General features: G+C 34.0%; 1 long non-coding RNA gene across 1 annotated transcript; it reads left to right on the top strand.

Annotated features, from left to right (window-relative positions):
• The first annotated feature begins 6,157 nt into the window (after window positions 1-6,157).
• LOC145694098 (uncharacterized) lies at window positions 6,158-6,912 on the top strand. The gene is made up of 2 exons (XR_014132931.1): window positions 6,158-6,198; window positions 6,698-6,912. It is a non-coding gene; the product is annotated as an uncharacterized LOC145694098 (long non-coding RNA).
• The last annotated feature ends 11,031 nt before the right edge of the window (window positions 6,913-17,943 follow it).

Here is a 17,943-nt window from a genome sequence, read left to right as displayed (position 1 = left end):
ATTAATCATCTGTCTCCTCTAGCATAAAGAGCATAATCATGGGACGTTAAACTAAAGAAATTTTCCTTAATTTTTTAAAGGACTACGGGATTGGATAGCTTGTCTTTCGGGATTGCCTTGTAAAACCTGATTACAATGTATCTTTCTTTTAGGATTATAATCATAATCCAGCCTTTGGTAAATGTGAAATAAAAGTATCGATAAAACATCAGCGTATGGGTAATGTAAGCATAAATATCATTGGTTCAATACACAATAAATTCACAACTTTTATTTATGAGTATAGAAATTCCCTTTGAACTCCCTCTGAATTTCTTTCAGACCCTAGGTCTCTTGTGACAAAGAATTAATTCTATTATCTGTTTTCATACACAATATAATTTTGAAACTTGGGAGCCTAGTGTTGTCTTTGTGTCTGTAATACGTAATCATTTGTCGATTGACTTCAGAAGACTGAGCCCGTGAGCATAAGTTGCATATAGTTCAAACATATCAGATGTACGGTCTTGTTTAACAAATCCTGTGTGCACATATGAAATTCAAAGACAAAGGTAATCAATCGTCTTCAAACAGCTGTATTTTTATTTCAAGGTAAGTACTAAAATGTGCTACGTAGATTTCCGGCCAATTGTTTCATCGCCGGTATCTTTGAGCAATGAGATAGCAGTGGAAGACAAACTTCGTTCTTCTAACTTGATATTTTGAAAAACTTACGCAAGCGGTTTTGTTTCTTAAATACATATCTATTCACTCTAATCAATTTCAAAAGTACCATTAACTTTATAATAATATAATGAATGTAAGAGTTACCCTGAAAATGTATTTTGTATTTCTTTTTTAATATGAAATTCATTTTTTCTGAATTTCACGAGCTATAAGAAATCAATTGTCAGGCTCCCCACTTTAAATTTTAATCGCTCCCCTACCGCCTCAATGTAACATTGGGTTTATTTCTTTTAAATGTTTTTTTTTTTCAAAATATGGTAGAAATACTGGATTTTTAAATTACCAAACCATGCTAAATAATGACAGGTTAGATATCAGAGAAAGTTATCTTTATCTACCTTCTTAATTAGGATCCAAATCTCCTTCGGAGGCGGTTAGATTATCAGTTTCTCTCACCAGTCTTTTGGAGCACATCCGAAAATGATCTCAATGCAAATTTGTTACTGAAGGTACTGTCAATCGTTCGATCACATGGTCCAAATTGGTAGCAATTTCGAAGACGCCTTATCTCAAAACTACACAATAGAACTTGCTTTAAACAATGAAAGCGCAGTTGCCTAAGTATAACTTTGATTCACAAAGATGAACTTCGAGGTTTCGTTAACAGATGAATTAGGAATTAATTACACTCTAATGCTACGAAGTTCTTAGTGTTTCTTTGTACAACACTGAGGTTAGTTTATTCGCAAGTTATTGTCATATTAATATGGAGGGTGTATTTTTTTTTTTTTTTTTTTTTTTTTTGCAGTCCCTTAAAATGTTCTGAAAATAACTTCCATAACTTTTGAAACTGTTTGTCTTAACTTGAACAAATCCGTGAAGTGGTTTATTATGAACAGGGCAAAAACAACTGTGATAGATTAATTACAAGTGATCCGGTTAGACACACTGTTATTTGTATTTTAGTTCCAAAATCGGCCGCCCGCACTCGTTCGCTGGTGGACTAATACATAAAATATAATAGGTATTATATATATAAAATTCTATCAAATGTCTATAATTAATGCTTGTCTGTAAAAGACAGAAACTTTCATTTAAAGGAGAAAGATAAGTAAAGGAAAAGTCAGAGCATTCAGATTAGGACAATAAATGAAATGTTGTTTCTAGCAAAACAGCTAAATTCTAAAAATTAAGAAATGACTAAAAATCCATCCACCTCTCCCTTCGAGATTTAAGAAATTATCAGTTCAATAAGAGCAGAAACCTCCGCGGTAAGAGCGGCTAAGTTAAGGAGAGAAACAAAACATATTTTGCCTTCTTTCGGAGAAATAAGAAATCGGAAAATACTAAAATTTTAATTTGATTTTCTATTTTGCTCCATAACCAAAGCGAAGCTTTTCTTTTTCCTTTTCACGTTTAACGAAACAAACTATAATAATTTATCGACTTCTTATTTAGTTGAACATATTGTACTATATATTTATCTGAACAAGCCAAATTAACAGTTCAAAGGAATTGAGTGTTGCTGGAGGAAAGATTGGCCTGTCAGCAAGTCCAAAGGTAATTTTCATAAGGGTATTTAGAAGAGATTGTATTATGTTTCTTCGTAAATTATAAGACAGTTACGATCATTAGCTTGAAAACTAAACCAAAAAGATTCTGAAATAGGCCTATCAATTATTAAAATGTCACTATGCTCTTATGTAAATCTATGATTTCTGTTTAAAATATCATTAAACTAAACACTTGATACTCCTATTCTAAATTTCTAGTTAAATTTAGTTTTATGAAATTAAAAGTAATAGTATTATTTTTTAAAAGTTTATTTGTTAGTATGTTAATATTTTTATTCTCCCCGATATTGTTCCTTTGAATACTTATTATTTTTTTTTTTTTTAACGAAACTCTATGTCAGCATACTTCGACGTTTTGCATTCTTTTAGACTCTGCGCAATGGCATGAATAAGAATCGGGAGTCTTATAGGACACTGTCCATCTGTCTATCTATCGAAAAGTGTCATAACAAAAACAGTAAAGGATAACTAGAAACAGTTTTCTAATATAAGTTCAACTATTTGGTATATTTACATTTCCCTCCTAATTTTTATATTTCAATGGGAAGTAACAGAAATAGAATAGAATTGAAATTCCAGTTTCAATAATGATTGCCATAGAGAATAAACAGTCCGAGATTACGATAATTGTCAATGAATTCAATGTCTCAAGAATAGATTCTTTCTACAACCTCAGATTTCAATATTAATCCAGAAACGTAATAGATATGGAGAACTGGTTTCCGATATTCATACAGTATGTCAAGTATAGATTTAGTGTCGGCTATAACTTCTCAATTGTGACCGGAAGTGGAAAAAATCTATCATTTCTGTTTTTAATATTGATAGAGCAAGATTGAAAACAGATAGATACGTTTGATTTAGTTGGACTTAGTGTTCGAAAAAAGAAACTGCGATTTCAACAATTATCCCCCTATAAAAATCAGATGTTTTAATATTGATTCTGAAACAGAGAAAATTGTAATTCATAGCAAGAAACGTTTTCTGGTATGAATTTAGTGTCGCACGAGAAAAGTTTCTGCTCAGCCTTAGTTCATCTACTGAAATCGGAAGTTGCAAAATATACGTATGTCGGTTCCGGTTTTACTGTTAGATTTGCAAAGATCAAAATCCGCAACAGATAGCGAGAAATTATTATTATTATTATTATTATTATTATTATTATTATTATTATTATTATTATTATTATTATTATTATTATTATTATTTGGTATTTAATTCAGAGTCCAAGCAGAAAGTTTAATCTCCTTCCATATATGACTGGGCACTGGCAGTTAGGATGCAGTTTGAAAATTTTTAGTAGTTTCGCTATGTAAGACAAAATTTACGTTTTGAACGAAATGTATATAAATCACTAATATAAAAAAATATATTCATATAAATAACCACTTCTAAAACTGCACCTATTTTAATATTAGTTATTATAATATAACAAATTAAAGGAAATGCCAAAAGGCATAAAAGTAAGCAGTTAATTTTATTTCTTCTTTCTATGCTTATGAGCACTCTAGATCAATGTATGCCTTAAGACAAATAGGGAGAACTCTTTGGACGTCTCACATGTGCAACAAACCGTTATAAAAGCAAAGAAAAAGCGTTAAAGAACTTTTTAAGCGACAGTAATAACAACAAATTTATGTATTTCTTTACAAATTTTCATTATAATTCGGTTTTCAACTCTTCCACTAATTATCTCCAGTTTGATTAATAAATAAATAGAACTAGATATCTGGAAAGGACCAGTTCTCACCCATTTTTTCGGCACCCATGATAGGGGGTTACAGAAAAAGGACAAGAAAGCATTATGGATCTCATTATTTTACGTATACATTAAACATACGGGTATATTCCAATAATTCGAATTGCTCTTCTCAAATTCCGAATGGAAAGACACCGTGGCTCAGTGGTAAATGCTTACCTCTGTTACGTGGGTTGCCTGGTTCGATCCTCGCCCAAGTAAGATTGTGGGGACAACATCGTGATGTTAGTTTTCTGGGGATATATCTGCTTTTTTCCACATTCTCATTCCATCAATTATTCCATCAACATTTACTTGCTTTAATAATCGTCTCTTACTCGGAAGGGTATAAACATGGGACGTTAAACTGAAAGATTTTTAAATTCAAAATGGAACTTCCAAGCAATTATTTTCTAGAGATTCTTAAATCGATTTTTTTATTAACTGAAGGTAATTTACATTATTTAGTTTTTTTTTTTTTTTTGATACTACGAATACTATATATGCATACGAGACGAAAGTTTGGTTTGGGTACAAAACCTCGCGGCCAGAACCTCGCGGACCAAAACCACGCCTGGCCAAAACCTCGCCTCCCAAAACCTCGCGGCCCAAAACCTCGCCGGGCCGAAACCTCGTCTGGCCAAAACCTCGCCTCCCAAAACCTCGCGGCCCAAAACCTCGCCGGGCCGAAACCTCGCCTGGCCAAAACCTCGCCGCCCAAAACCTCGCGGGACAAAATCTCGCCTGGCCAAAACCCCGCCTGGCCAAAACCTCGCCGCCCAAAACGTCGCGGGCCAAAATCTCGCGGGGCCAAAACCTCACCTTGCCAAAACCTCGTTTTCGAAAACCTCGCGCCCCAAAATATCGCCATACCCAAAATCTCGCCTGACCAAAATGTAAATGTTCCAACAGGTGATAAGAATGATGGTATAAAAGACGCTGTTTCAGAAGAAGTATCACTGGTATTTGACTAAGTCCCGCGATACCATATGAAAATTCTATTTCTGTATTAGAGGATTTCAGTGTGAAGGTAGGGCGACAGGATGTTTTTAAACTGGTTATAGGGAAAGAAAGTCTGCATAAGGAAAGTAATGACAACTAACGGAGTTAGTTTCGTGAACTTTGGAACATCCAAAAACTTAAAATTTTAACAAAAATCTAATAATATTTATGAAAGTATGAAATGATAAATGAGTTTTTACGACGTCCCTTGATTATGTCCTGTAGGTTAAAAGAGACGTAGATGACCAGGATGAAGGAAATGATCGAATAAAGAAAGTGGGAGGAAACGGGAATAACCCGAGAAAGCCCACGCACACAATGTTTTGTATCTTCTTCTTCTTCTTCTTCTTCTTCTTCTTCTTATTATTATTATTATTATTATTATTATTATTATTATTATTATTATTATTATTATTTGAAATGTGAAATTGCATATTAAGAAACTCATTGGGTAAATTTTAAAGAAAAGTTTCATTCGCGGCGAGGTTTTGGCCACGCGATGTTTTGGGTGGCGAGGTTTTGGCCCGGCGAGGTTTTGGTCCAGCGAGATTTTGTCCCGCGAGGTTTTGGGCGGCGAGGTTTTGGCCGCGCGAGGTTTTGGAACGGCGAGATTTTGTCCCGCGAGGTTTTGGGCGGCGAGGTTTTGGTCACGCGAGGTTTTGGTCCGGAGAGATTTTGTCCCGCGAGGTTTTGGCCGGCGAGATTTTGGGAGGCGATGTTTCGGCCGCGAGATTTTGTCCGTATCCCCGAAAGTTTCTGTATAAAGCAGTATTTGAACATACTCATACTCCAAAGCAACTATACTCATTTTGGCCCTCATTGCTGAAAAGGGACACTCCTTCAATTTGTTACATGGTTCAGGGAAACCATGAGAAAACAATACTTTTTTATCATGGGAAATAATTCAATGTGTGTGTGTATATCCGGCATTTCAGTTGCAATTTTAAATTTTCTAATATAGCATAATATGACGTTTAGAAAGACATGAAAGGATTGTGGAAGTATTAAAATATGTTAGAAGAATTTTATGAGGAGAGAGGGGGAGACGAAATTAGGTCTAACTGTAAATGAAAAGTGAACATGTGACCACATTTTCATTATAGATTAAAGATTCACAAGGACAAATTCAGCATATAAAAGTGGATAGTTTGTTGTATAGAACATCTTTCGTCAGAAGACAACACAACAATATCAACAAAGTCAAACATGAAATTCTTGGTAAGTAAACGTTGATTTTCTTTGTTTTATTTTGCTTATTCTCAAAAGATTAAGTTTCAACGATGAAACTGAAATGATTCAGAATTATCTATTTCAGTACTACAACAACAATGACAACAAAAAACATTAAATTTATGTTAGAGACAGGCTAGTAGTCCTTTAGAAATATGTGTAAAAATTTTGCCAAACACAAGGCATTGTTTGGACCAATTTTCCACATAGCTTAAACAAAGAAAACACAAGGATGTATATTTCCTCCTACTGTCCTGTGTATTTTCCTGATTTTGAGAAAAAAGTGCAAAAATTAAAAATATAGAAAACGATTAATGAATTATTTCAATAGATAGTAAATAGTAAAAATAGCAATTTGTTAAATGGAATAGCATAATATGCAGATAAACTAAAACATATTTATTCTGTAGTAAAAGCATGGCAGTAGCGTAACAAATATACGATAATGTTTAAATAACTTTTTGAATATGTTTTTCCTTTTCTCTAGGCTCTTTTCGCTCTCTTCGCCCTCGCGGCTGTTGCCTTCGCTGGAGAAGCCTCTAGAGATAAGCGAGGAGTTTATGGTGTTGGCTATGCTTATCCAGCTGTAGGCTATGCAGTTGGTTATGGTTACCCAGCTGTTGGATACTACGGTCTTGGATACGGATATGGATATTACGGTTGAAGCATTTTTTTTTATACCGTATAGTAATCGAATATTGCCACGAAACAAATTCAACATTTGAATTTTTAATGACTATCTCTGGATTAAAATAATTGAAAAATAAAGTTATTGTCAAATATTACTCAATTTAATTTCTTCGTTCCTCCTTAATAGTATATTCAGAGTTGGTTTTAGGTTTTGGTGGGGCACTAAGCTATTGAAGGTAATGGAGACCTTTATATGTCCAGATGAACGCAGGCATTCTAGATACATAAATGAAGAAATTAGTAATATTTTAAAAATTAGGCTAGCAGAAGGGGCCCATCACTTAGATCATAGGACTTAACAACAAGAAGCAGTGTTGCTATATGTAAATTTTCACTTATTTTCTGTTTCTCTTATATTTTGGAAATGTAAATCCAGTTTTTGCCTTTATTTTTTGAGGTCTCTAAGAGAGTGGACCCTTAACCTACAGCTTGTTTAGCTTATATGTAAATCCGGCACTGATTATATTCCATTTATACATAGTAGAATGGTTGAATAAAGTAAGTAGCATACTCTCTTCAGAAGCTAGTATGCATCTATTATATAGTGTTTTCCTGTTCCCACAGTCAAAAATGTTTCTTAAAGTTAAGTAGGAAAATTAAATGAGTAATCCTTAAAAATTTTTACCTTAATTAAACATTTAAACATATTTATTTCGCATATTTTGTAAACAATAGATTTAAATTTTATGAATTTTTAAATATCAATCTTCACATTAAAATACGTGTAACTTCTAGTTGTCATGTCATACCTTTCTTGCTGAAACATGCCAGTGTTTCTTCCAGGAAATACTCCCTTTCCTACAGTGTGACATCGTCGGAAATAATTGCCGACTATCTGTCACTCTTGTGCAGAGTACATTCCCTTAGAGACTACTGTCGACTACAGTACCATCAGATTTTCTCTTATGACAAAATTTTCTGGAAGATGGCATGGATCAATCATTTATCACAACTATGAAGAGTTTATAGGCTAACTGAAAAAAAATAACGGAATTCTTGCTTTAAAGGTTTGGAATTTCAAGATTGGTCTTTTCAGTTTTATCGAGAAAAACTACTAGCAGTGTTACGCGTATACCAGGTGAAGAAATTTTATATTTTACGGTGCGATAATTTCTCTGTTAATTAGGAACCCGGAGGCAGTAGTATATTTCTTTTACTTCCAGTTTTAGTAGAAAGTTAAGGATGAAAATTAAATATATTTTTGGACGCTTAATAGGTTACAGGACCCACTTATCGCTATTACCGTTTTGGTCTATACTGATCTACGTTAAGACCAGGAATGGATTAATTCTATCACCTCAGGCGAGTAGATCACCTCCAACAGCAAACTTTCCTGGTCACTTACGGGGAGACTTCTTAGGATTTATCAGGAGTGAACATTCTTCCACTGAGTCGCTGCGGCCCAAAGTTGAAGAGTTCAAACATAATATAGTCAATCTCCTATTCAGGCAATCCTCTTTCCTGACATGAGGTAAAATAACATGAGGTAAAAGAGAACATACGTTTTTAAAACGTTTTCGAATTCTCAGAATACAACCATATGTATTTCGGCGAGTTCAAAGCATTTTGGGTGATCCAAATTAATTATAAGGATAAATTATATTAAAATTTGTAAAATTACAATCAATATTAGACTAAATTTAGAGAAAAGATACGATTTCGGAGAGACAGTATGTCCATGGCAACACCTATAATGATTGGATATATACTGTATATATTAAGTGCGGAATATTAGATAGGTAATAGAGTGAGATTTTATTTGGGAGAGGGCGTATCTTGAGTTTTTCTTTTATTTATAGTCTCTTCAATTACTATACGGCCTTCCCTAACTAGCCACGTAGAGAAAAAAAAGATTTGAAATTCTTTGAACAACTAAAAGTACCACAGTTTATCCCCTATTAAATTTACATCATCAACATATGCCATAAGCTGGTGAATACCGTTCAACTCTAGGCTCTGGTTGCAATGTTTCATTTTCCTTATAGCGTATTCCAGCACAAAGTTAAATAATAATGGCGACAATGCATCTCCTTGTTTCAGGCCATTTTCGACGTGAAAGCTCGTGGACAAAAATTTTCCTACCCGGGCTTTACTTTGGTATTCATTTAAAGATATCTTAATTAATCTAATTAGCTTTCTCGGTATTCCAAGTTCTGTAAGAACGTTGTATAATGTTTCTCTCCTAACCGAGTCGTACGCCTTTCTAAAATCAACAAATAGTTGATGTACCGGGGTATTGTATTCCCACTTTTTTCGAGTATTTGGCGAATGGTAAATGTTGGTTGATAGTTGATCGATTTCGTCTAAATCCCCACTGGGCCAAATTAAAGAGACAAACAAAGCATCTTTTAGTCTTCTTTCGGAGAAACAATGGGACAAAAATACTGAAATTTTAAATTTGATTCTGTATTTTGTCCCATAATCAAATGGGAACCTTTCCCCTTTTTTTGCATACAACGAAATAAGCTATAATCCGTAACTTCTTCACTTCTTATTTTGTTGAACATATTGTACTGTAGGCCTATATTTATCTAAACAAAGCAACTGAACACCTATAGGGACTAAAGGTGGTCGCAGAAGAGATGGATCTGCCAGCGAGTCAGTAGGAAATTTTGTCAGGAGTATCGAGGAGAGATTGCCATATGTATCTTCATAAGTTAAGACAATTATATCATTAGCTTGGAAACTCAACCACAAAAATCTGAAATACCGAAAATTAAAATGTTACTTTGCTCTTACGTAAATCTATGATTTCTGTTTACAATATCATTAAACGAAACACTTGGAAGTCCTATTGTAAATTTCCAGTTAAAATTAGGTTTATGAAATTAAAGTAATATATCACGTTTTCTTTTTCAAAGTTTATTTGTTACTATGTTAATATTTTTATTCTCTCTAATATTGCACCTCCAAATACTTCCTACTTATCTTTAACAAAACTCTTATTTTAGCATCTTTTGACGTTTGGCACTCTTTCCGACTCCGCAGAATGCCATGATTAAGAATGGGAAGTACGGTTTTCTAATATAGAGTCAACCAGTTTGGAATAGCTTACATTTCCCTCCTAATTCCTATATTCCAATCGGAAGTGATAGAAATAATATATTTTCAGTTTCAATATTGATCGCTATCAGAGGATAAACAGTAAAATATTTTTTGTGTGGATTCAACGCCTCAAGAATAGATCCTTTCTTCAACCTTATCACCATATTGAAACTGGAAGTAGTTAAAGTACATTACAACCTACAATTTCAAGATTGATCCAAAAATAGTAGTAGATATTGAGAAAGAACAGGTTTCTGATATTCATCTAGTAGGCCAGGTATAGGTTCAGTGTCAACCGGAACTTTTCTTTATTATAACCGGAAGTGTAAGAAATCTATAATTTTACTGGTTTTAATATTGATCGCTATAGAACAAGAGCAAGACCAAATAGATAGTTATATTTGATTTATTTAGACTTAGTATTTCAAAAACAACTGCAATTTCTTCCGTTATTCCTCTATACTATTTTAATATTGATTCTCGAAGACAGAAAACTGTAATTGATGGCAAGAAATGTTTTCTGATACAAATTTAGTGGCGCAAGAAAAAAGTTTAAGCTCAATTTTAATCCATCTACTGAAACCGGAAGTTGTCTAAATATGTCGGTTCCGGTCTTACTAATAGATTTACAAACAGCAGAAACGGTAAGAGATAACATTATATTATTATTATTATTATTATTATTATTATTATTATTATTATTATTATTATTATTAGTAGTAGTAGTAGTAGTAGTAGTAGTAGTAGTAGTAGTAGTAGTAGTATGTATGTATGTATTTAATTCAACGTCTAAACAGCAAGTTCCATCTTCCTTATCCAACTATTACCACTTAAGGTTAGGAGACTGAACGCTGGAAGTTTGAAAATTTGTGGTAGGTTTGCAATTGTAAGACAAAATCCACGTGTTTAATAAAAATGTATACAAATCACCAATAAAAAAAAAACTTCATATAAATATATCACTTGTAAAATTGCGTCTATTTTAATATTAATTATTATAACATTTTTTTTTAAAAAATGCCAAAAGGCATAAAAATATGCAGTTAATTTTTATTTCATTTTTCTTTTTTTCACACACACCTAGATAAGATTACACACACAACTGATCAATTGATTTTGGCATACGTTTATGGTCACTCTAGATCAATATATGCCTTAAGACAAGCAGGAAGAACTCTTTGGACTATTCACATGTGTAACAAACAGTTTTAAAGGAAATGAAGCAAAAAATCAGAGAACGTTTTACTGACAACAATAACCAAAATTTATGTACTTTTTTTTTTCTTTACAAGAAGTTATAGTTCGGTTTTCAACTATTCTACTAATTATTTTCAGTTTGGTTAATAAATAAATAAATACCAGAGGCTTACCTCTAATGTGTTTGAGGTCCCTGGTTCTATCGCTGCCCAAGTAAATTTCTGGTGGACAATATAGTATATGTGGGTTTTCTTGGGGTACTACCATTACCTTCCACACTCTCACTCCACCAATTATTCCATCAACATACATTTGCTTTAATCATCGTCTCTCTCAGCCCAAACGCCTTAACCATGGGACGTTAAACTGAAAGATTTTTAAATTCCGATTGGATCTTCCAAGCAATTGCTCTCTAGAATTTCTTAAATCTACTTTTTATTAACTTAAGAAAGTTCACCGTTCGTGTTTGACACTACGAATACTACACAAGACAAATACCACGACATGAAACTTCCTGTATAAAATGGTATCTGAATTGTTACTTAGGTTCATGTTTAAGGCAAATATACGCATTTTCGGATACATGGCGAAAAAGAGATTACCCTTAATTCGTTATATTCTCCTGGGAAAGCATTAGAAATTACTATATTTTTTTCTCTCATAGGAAATAGTTCAATGTGTATATCCGGCATTTCAGTTGTCATTTTAAATATTCTAATTTAACATAAGATGTATAGAAAGGCAGGAAATTGTTGTGGAAATGTTAAAATAAGTTAGAAAAATTTATGATGAGAGAGGGGAAGGGAAAATAAGGTATAACTGCAAATAAAGAGTGAACATGTGACCACATTTCTATTATAGATTAAATATTCACAAGGACAATTTCAGCATATAAAAGTGGATAGTTTGCTATGTAGAACATCTTTCGTCAGAAGACAACACAACAACATCAACAAAATCAATCATGAAATTCTTAGTAAGTAAAACTATTTGTTTTCCTTTGCTTTATAGAGCTTATTCTAAAAAAAGATGAAGTTTCAACGTTGAAATTTAAATGTTTCAGAATTGTTTATATTTTAGTACTAGAATGTCAATATCAACATATCACATAAAATATAGATTAGGGACAGGCTGGTACGCGTAGTTCTCTAGAAATATCAATGTAAAAATCTTAGCAAAATAAACGTCATTGTTTGGGCCAATTTTTTGCATAAATTAAAGGAACAAAGAAAACACAGGAATGAGTATTTCTTCCCACTGTCCTTTGTATTTTCCTGATTTTCAGCTAAAAACGCAAAAGTTAAAAATATAGAAAAAGATCAACGAATTACCTCTATGGGTAGTACCAAGTAAGGATAGTAATTTGTTAATTGGAATAGTATATAGTGTAGCTAAACTGATATAATGTTTACTCTGTAGTGAAATCATGCTAGTATCATAACAAATATTCGGTGTTTTTTTTTTTTTTTTAACTTCTTGCATTTTTCCCTTTTCTCTAGGCTCTTCTTGCTCTCTTCGCCCTCGTGGCTGTTGCCTTCGCTGAAGAAGCCTCCAGAGATAAGAGAGGAGTTTATGGTGTTGGCTATGCTTACCCAGCTGTAGGTTATGCAGTTGGTTATGGTTACCCAGCTGTTGGATACTATGGTCTTGGATACGGATATGGCTACTACGGTTAAAGCAGTTCATTCAACCACATTATATAGTAACTACAGAAGATCGAATGTTGCAGCAACACAAATTTAATATTTGAATTTTTCAATGAATATTTCTGGATTCAAATAACTGAGAAATAAAGTTATTGTCAAATAATACTCGATTTAATTTCTTCATTCCTCCTTAATACTATATTCCATTTATATATACTACAATGATCAAGAAAAGTAAGTAGCATATTTCCTTTAGAAACTACTGTGTATGCATTATATAGTATTTGTCCTTTTGCTACAGTCAGAATTTTCCTTGAAAGTTATGTAGGAAATTTATGTGAATAATCCTTAAAAATTTTCGAGCTTGATTCAACATTTAAACATATTTACTTTTCATATTTTCTAAACAATAGACTTAAATTTCATAAATTTTTAAGTACCAATCTTCACATTAAAATATATGTAACTTCTAGTCGTCATGTCATACCTTACTTGTTGGACCATACCAGCGTTTCTTTCTGCAATGTAGTTGCTAATGCTCTCGCTTTTGGTGCGAGCGGTCTCGGGTTCGATTGTCGGTGGGGCACTCGGTCAAAAAAGTGTAAAAAGCTTTTTCAGGCCAGTCATCCTGAATAAGGTTTTGCTGGGTTTTTCTCATTCACACCAGGGAAATGCCGGGGTGGTACCTAACTTATAGGTCCCGGACTGCTTCCTTTCTTCCCCAATCCTTCATTCCTTCCCTTTTCTCGGATAGTGTGCTCGCCAAGGGACGTCATTCTTCAAACGTGACGAGCTAAATGGACATAGATGCCGAAATCTCAGAAATATATATCCTAAATCTTCCAGGAAACACTACTCAATTTCTCATAATTGCAGAACAATTCCCGTCTCTCAGAACTAACTGCGACTATGCGTTACTCTGTGCAGAGGACATTCCTTTAGCGAACACTGTCCACGACAGCACCCTCACATTTTGATTTTGCTCTCGAGACAAATATTTTGTGGAGGATATAATGGATCGAACATTTACCAAAACTATGAACAGCTTATACGATATATATTGGTAATCATAAACTTTTCGAGAATTCGGAAAGCCTATAAATTATTTTGCTCATATCATAAAAATTGACTTTATTTTCAGTTTAGCGTCCCGCTCAGCAACAAGGTTACGAAAAGTCGATCTACAGGTTAACGTGGAAAACCGGATCAGGTGAGCTCCCGCCGGAAATCGAACCCGGGTCTCCCACGCTAAAGATGCGTACTCGAATTGCTTAGTTACGAGGAAGCTCATATACGTGTTCGTATAGCATAAAAATAACACAACTACAAACAAGTGATACCTATTGCCACTGGAAGACCGAGTGGCTCCAACATCAGCTTTAATTTCAAAACTTGTTTCTACAATAACCCGTCAAAAATTGGGAATATGTTTAAAACAGAAAGAATGTAAATTTTTCGTTTCTGATGCCTACGAACATTCTCATGTCTTTCTAGATTCCAGCAAACATTAGCTTCGTTTCAGACAAGAGTGCCGATTCTGGGGGGCAAGGGGGGGCCGGAACCCCCAAAGCTCATGTGAGGTCCCCCGCATTGTATTTATGAATATACAATATTTGCAATAATTTGAATTCAATTTGTCTTAGAATCCTCATATATGCCTTCTGCAACCAAACATCTCTGAATGTTCCCGCCCCAAAGTTACAGAGAAATCGGCGCCCTTGGTTTCAGATTTTACCAGGGAGGGCAAGAATTCACCTTAAGTTAAGATTTTCAAATTTTTATTAGTACACTGTCTATATTAGTATACAATTTATTAAAAAGGATATGCATCTCAAACTCAGAGGGGCAATAGCCTTGTTCCCCCCAAATAACGTCACTGCCAGAAAATAATATTTTATAATTTATTTCACTCATCTTGTGTGTCTTAATTGATATGCTCCGCAGTTTGAAGCATAATGGTTGTCATTCACAGGTCCAAGTTAGGAAAAATTATTGAAACAGAACAAATTCAAAAATGTTCCTGGCTCATACCTAGAGACATTCTTAAATTTTTCTAGATTCTATAAAATTATAACACATAATTTATTTCACACTATCTTATACAAATATAACAATCTCAATTGACATGTTTCCCAGTTAAGCCATGGAGTGACGCTAGTAACAACTAAAAATTTGAAATCTGTTTGAAGTAAAATGAATGGAAACATTTTCGTGGTTGGTGCCTCGAAATATTCCTTGAAATTTAAGAAATGAGACAAGAATTCCTAAATTTTTTGTCTCGTCTCGTTTCGTGGGCAACAATATTCGTAAATTTAAATACTCATTATAAATATATGTTAATTAATCATTTCATACAAATATTGAGCAACATTCTGTAGAAGTTTAGTTTCTGTGTTGATCCAGCGTTGCAAATGTGTGTGTAATTACACACAATGTGTGCAATTCTGTCCTGTGTGTGGATTTTGTGTGTAATGAAAATCTGTGTGCATTTTGTGTGTAGCTTGGTACAATTCAAAATTTTGATCATTGATGATTTTGGCGAAGTCCTTTCATTTAAATATTCATTTTTCCCATTTTTTTTCTGAAAACTACGAGCGCCAACGTCTGACTTTAGGGCAGGGTGGCAATAAAACCTATTTTCCTTCCTTTGTCATTTCTTATCTCATTTCTTTTCTGAAGCGTGTGTCATGTCCCTTAGCCCACATCTCCGAAGTGCAAGGAAAGCAATATGAACAAATGTTGACCCTCGATGTTGTCCAAAACATGAGGGGGAGGAGAGTAGGAAATCTATTTGTCTTCTCATCACTTGTCAAGAAAACGCAATTTTGCAAGAAGATGAACAACAGAGTGAACGAGAGGGATGGGAGGTTTTTTATTGAACGAAGGACAAAAATGAAAAAAGAGAGAGAAGTTAGATCAAAGATTCAACGCACTTTCTGTGACGAAGGACAGGAAGATGGTGGTTTTATAATAATAATAATAATAATAATAATAATAATAATAATAATAATAATAATAATAATAATAATAATAATTGCAATTATAATAATAAATCAAACTATAAGTCTTTGAACAATGGCTGGTCGATGTACGTACAGTTGTAGGGTTGCCACACGTCCCGGTTTTCAGTGAAAGAATTAACTGTCCCGAAAAAGGCTTTTGGGACGTCTGTTTGTCCCGGTTTTCCTTGTTCAGATTTAGAAAAATGACCCTGCATGTACTAGTATGTCTCATCTAAAACCGGAAGGTTTTCGGAAGATTTGTGTAGCAATTAATTTTATTAAACAAACAACAGGGAGTTTGAAATCACATCCATTGTTTCGTCCTATGGGTTGTTTAGTTTCCAGAAGGGAAAAAACAATTTTTAAAAATATTCAATAGGGAATATGTTTAATAATTTCTTGAATATTACATTCAATAGAAAAAGTATTTTTCCCTTGATTGGCTTTAACTACTATTTTATACTTCAATCGGCAACGCAGAACTGTTTTAATCAACAATGGCGATACTGTTCTTAGTCGCTGCATGTTAACAGCATTTAAACTGTCTATTTTGTTCTGTCGGCCGTCTTTTTCTGAAAACTGAGTTGTCTTTAATATATTTTCCCACGTGTGGATAAATATTTCTAAAGATGCTGTGCACACATTCAACAATTTTGCATTTATATTGTTTCCTTTATCTGATAAAATTTTCAGGCTAAAATTCCGTAACGACTTACTCTACCACAAGGAATGACAGTTATAAAGAATGTCTTGTTTAATTTTGATATCGGATTTTGTTTTCTGCAAACTATAACAGGACGTGTAAGTCCTTCAAGAGTTTTACTTTTCGTTTATCGTTCCGAATTTAGCGTAAATGTATTTTTTCTTGCTAAATGCTAAATTTGTATTTTTTTTTTTTTTTTTTTTTTTTTTTAGGTGAGGACGCAATATGTATCTTCAATATATATCGGAATTCGGAATAAGGAACGCTAGGCAGCTTTTCTTATATTATCTTTTCTAATTCTTTGTACATCCCTATTACGGCTTAATTGGTGTCAACTATGTATAGAATGAACTGGAAAATTGTGAGTAGTGACCGAGAAAAGACAGATAATTAATTGACCCTGACTAAATGAGTAGGAAACCTGAACTTATGTATAGTCTGAAATTGGTGTCCCGGTTTTTCATTTACAAAATCTGGTAACCCTATACAGGTGTGTATATCATCAACTATAATATATATAGAAAGGTAGTTATGTAGACCCTATTGTGCAATTTCGTGTGCACTGTCTTCCAGTTTGTGTGTAAAATTGTGCAATGTGGACGGAACGTGTGTGTAATTTCCCTTGCCGTGTCTGGCAACACTGGTTTGATCGTAATAATTGCGGAAGTCATCATGGACATATTCCCTAAGTATTTGGGCCAAGGCATTTCATTAAGTTGTTTAGAAAGGGTTTGCATCAACAATAGGATACTAGTTTAGTGACACAGCTAATTATGGGATGCTGACAGATGTTTGAATTTAAAGTAATAATGATTGTGCAGATGCGAACTGCAATCGTTAGTTTCAATTTCTCGTGCTTTTCTAATAAATTCCCGTTAAGTATAAGAAGAAGCAAAAGTCGTGGCTATCCCCGTTCAAGATTAATCGTGGGTAACTTCACTAACATGTAGCCATTATTTGAACATGATAACTCCAGACGGAACATTTACTTCTGAACACTGGCAACATTAGCCTTTTTTTATAACTGGACCCGGGATTTTAACTATTATGTTGCAACAGTTAAATTACTGCATCACTACATTTTAAATTACGACGCTAAAGTGCAGAATTACTATATCTATCAATGACGACGCCAGAGCGGGGCAAGGGGGCGAGCGCCCCTCTGGTGGCTTTTCCTGCACCCTGCTTGCCGCCCATACTACTCCCCCAGTAGTGTTGCAACGAGACGAGACATTTCTCGTGTCTCTTCTCGTCTCGTCTCGTAAACGAGACGAGACACGAGACGAGTCAGACTACTTGTCTCGTCTCGAAAACAAGACGGGACGTCTCGTGAAATGTCTCGTCTCGTCTCGTGTCTCGAAAATGAACACGCTGGTGGGAATGGCCAGGATTGAAATTGCCAGTGGTCATGTAGATTGCAAAAGGAAAATCCCCTTTGTGAGAAAAGATG

This window comes from Thermobia domestica, chromosome 9 (genome assembly GCF_964235325.1).
Source record: "Thermobia domestica chromosome 9, izTheDome1.hap1.1, whole genome shotgun sequence".
In the NCBI taxonomy this organism is placed as follows: domain Eukaryota; kingdom Metazoa; phylum Arthropoda; class Insecta; order Zygentoma; family Lepismatidae; genus Thermobia; species Thermobia domestica.
This window is presented reverse-complemented; position numbering and strand designations above follow the sequence as displayed.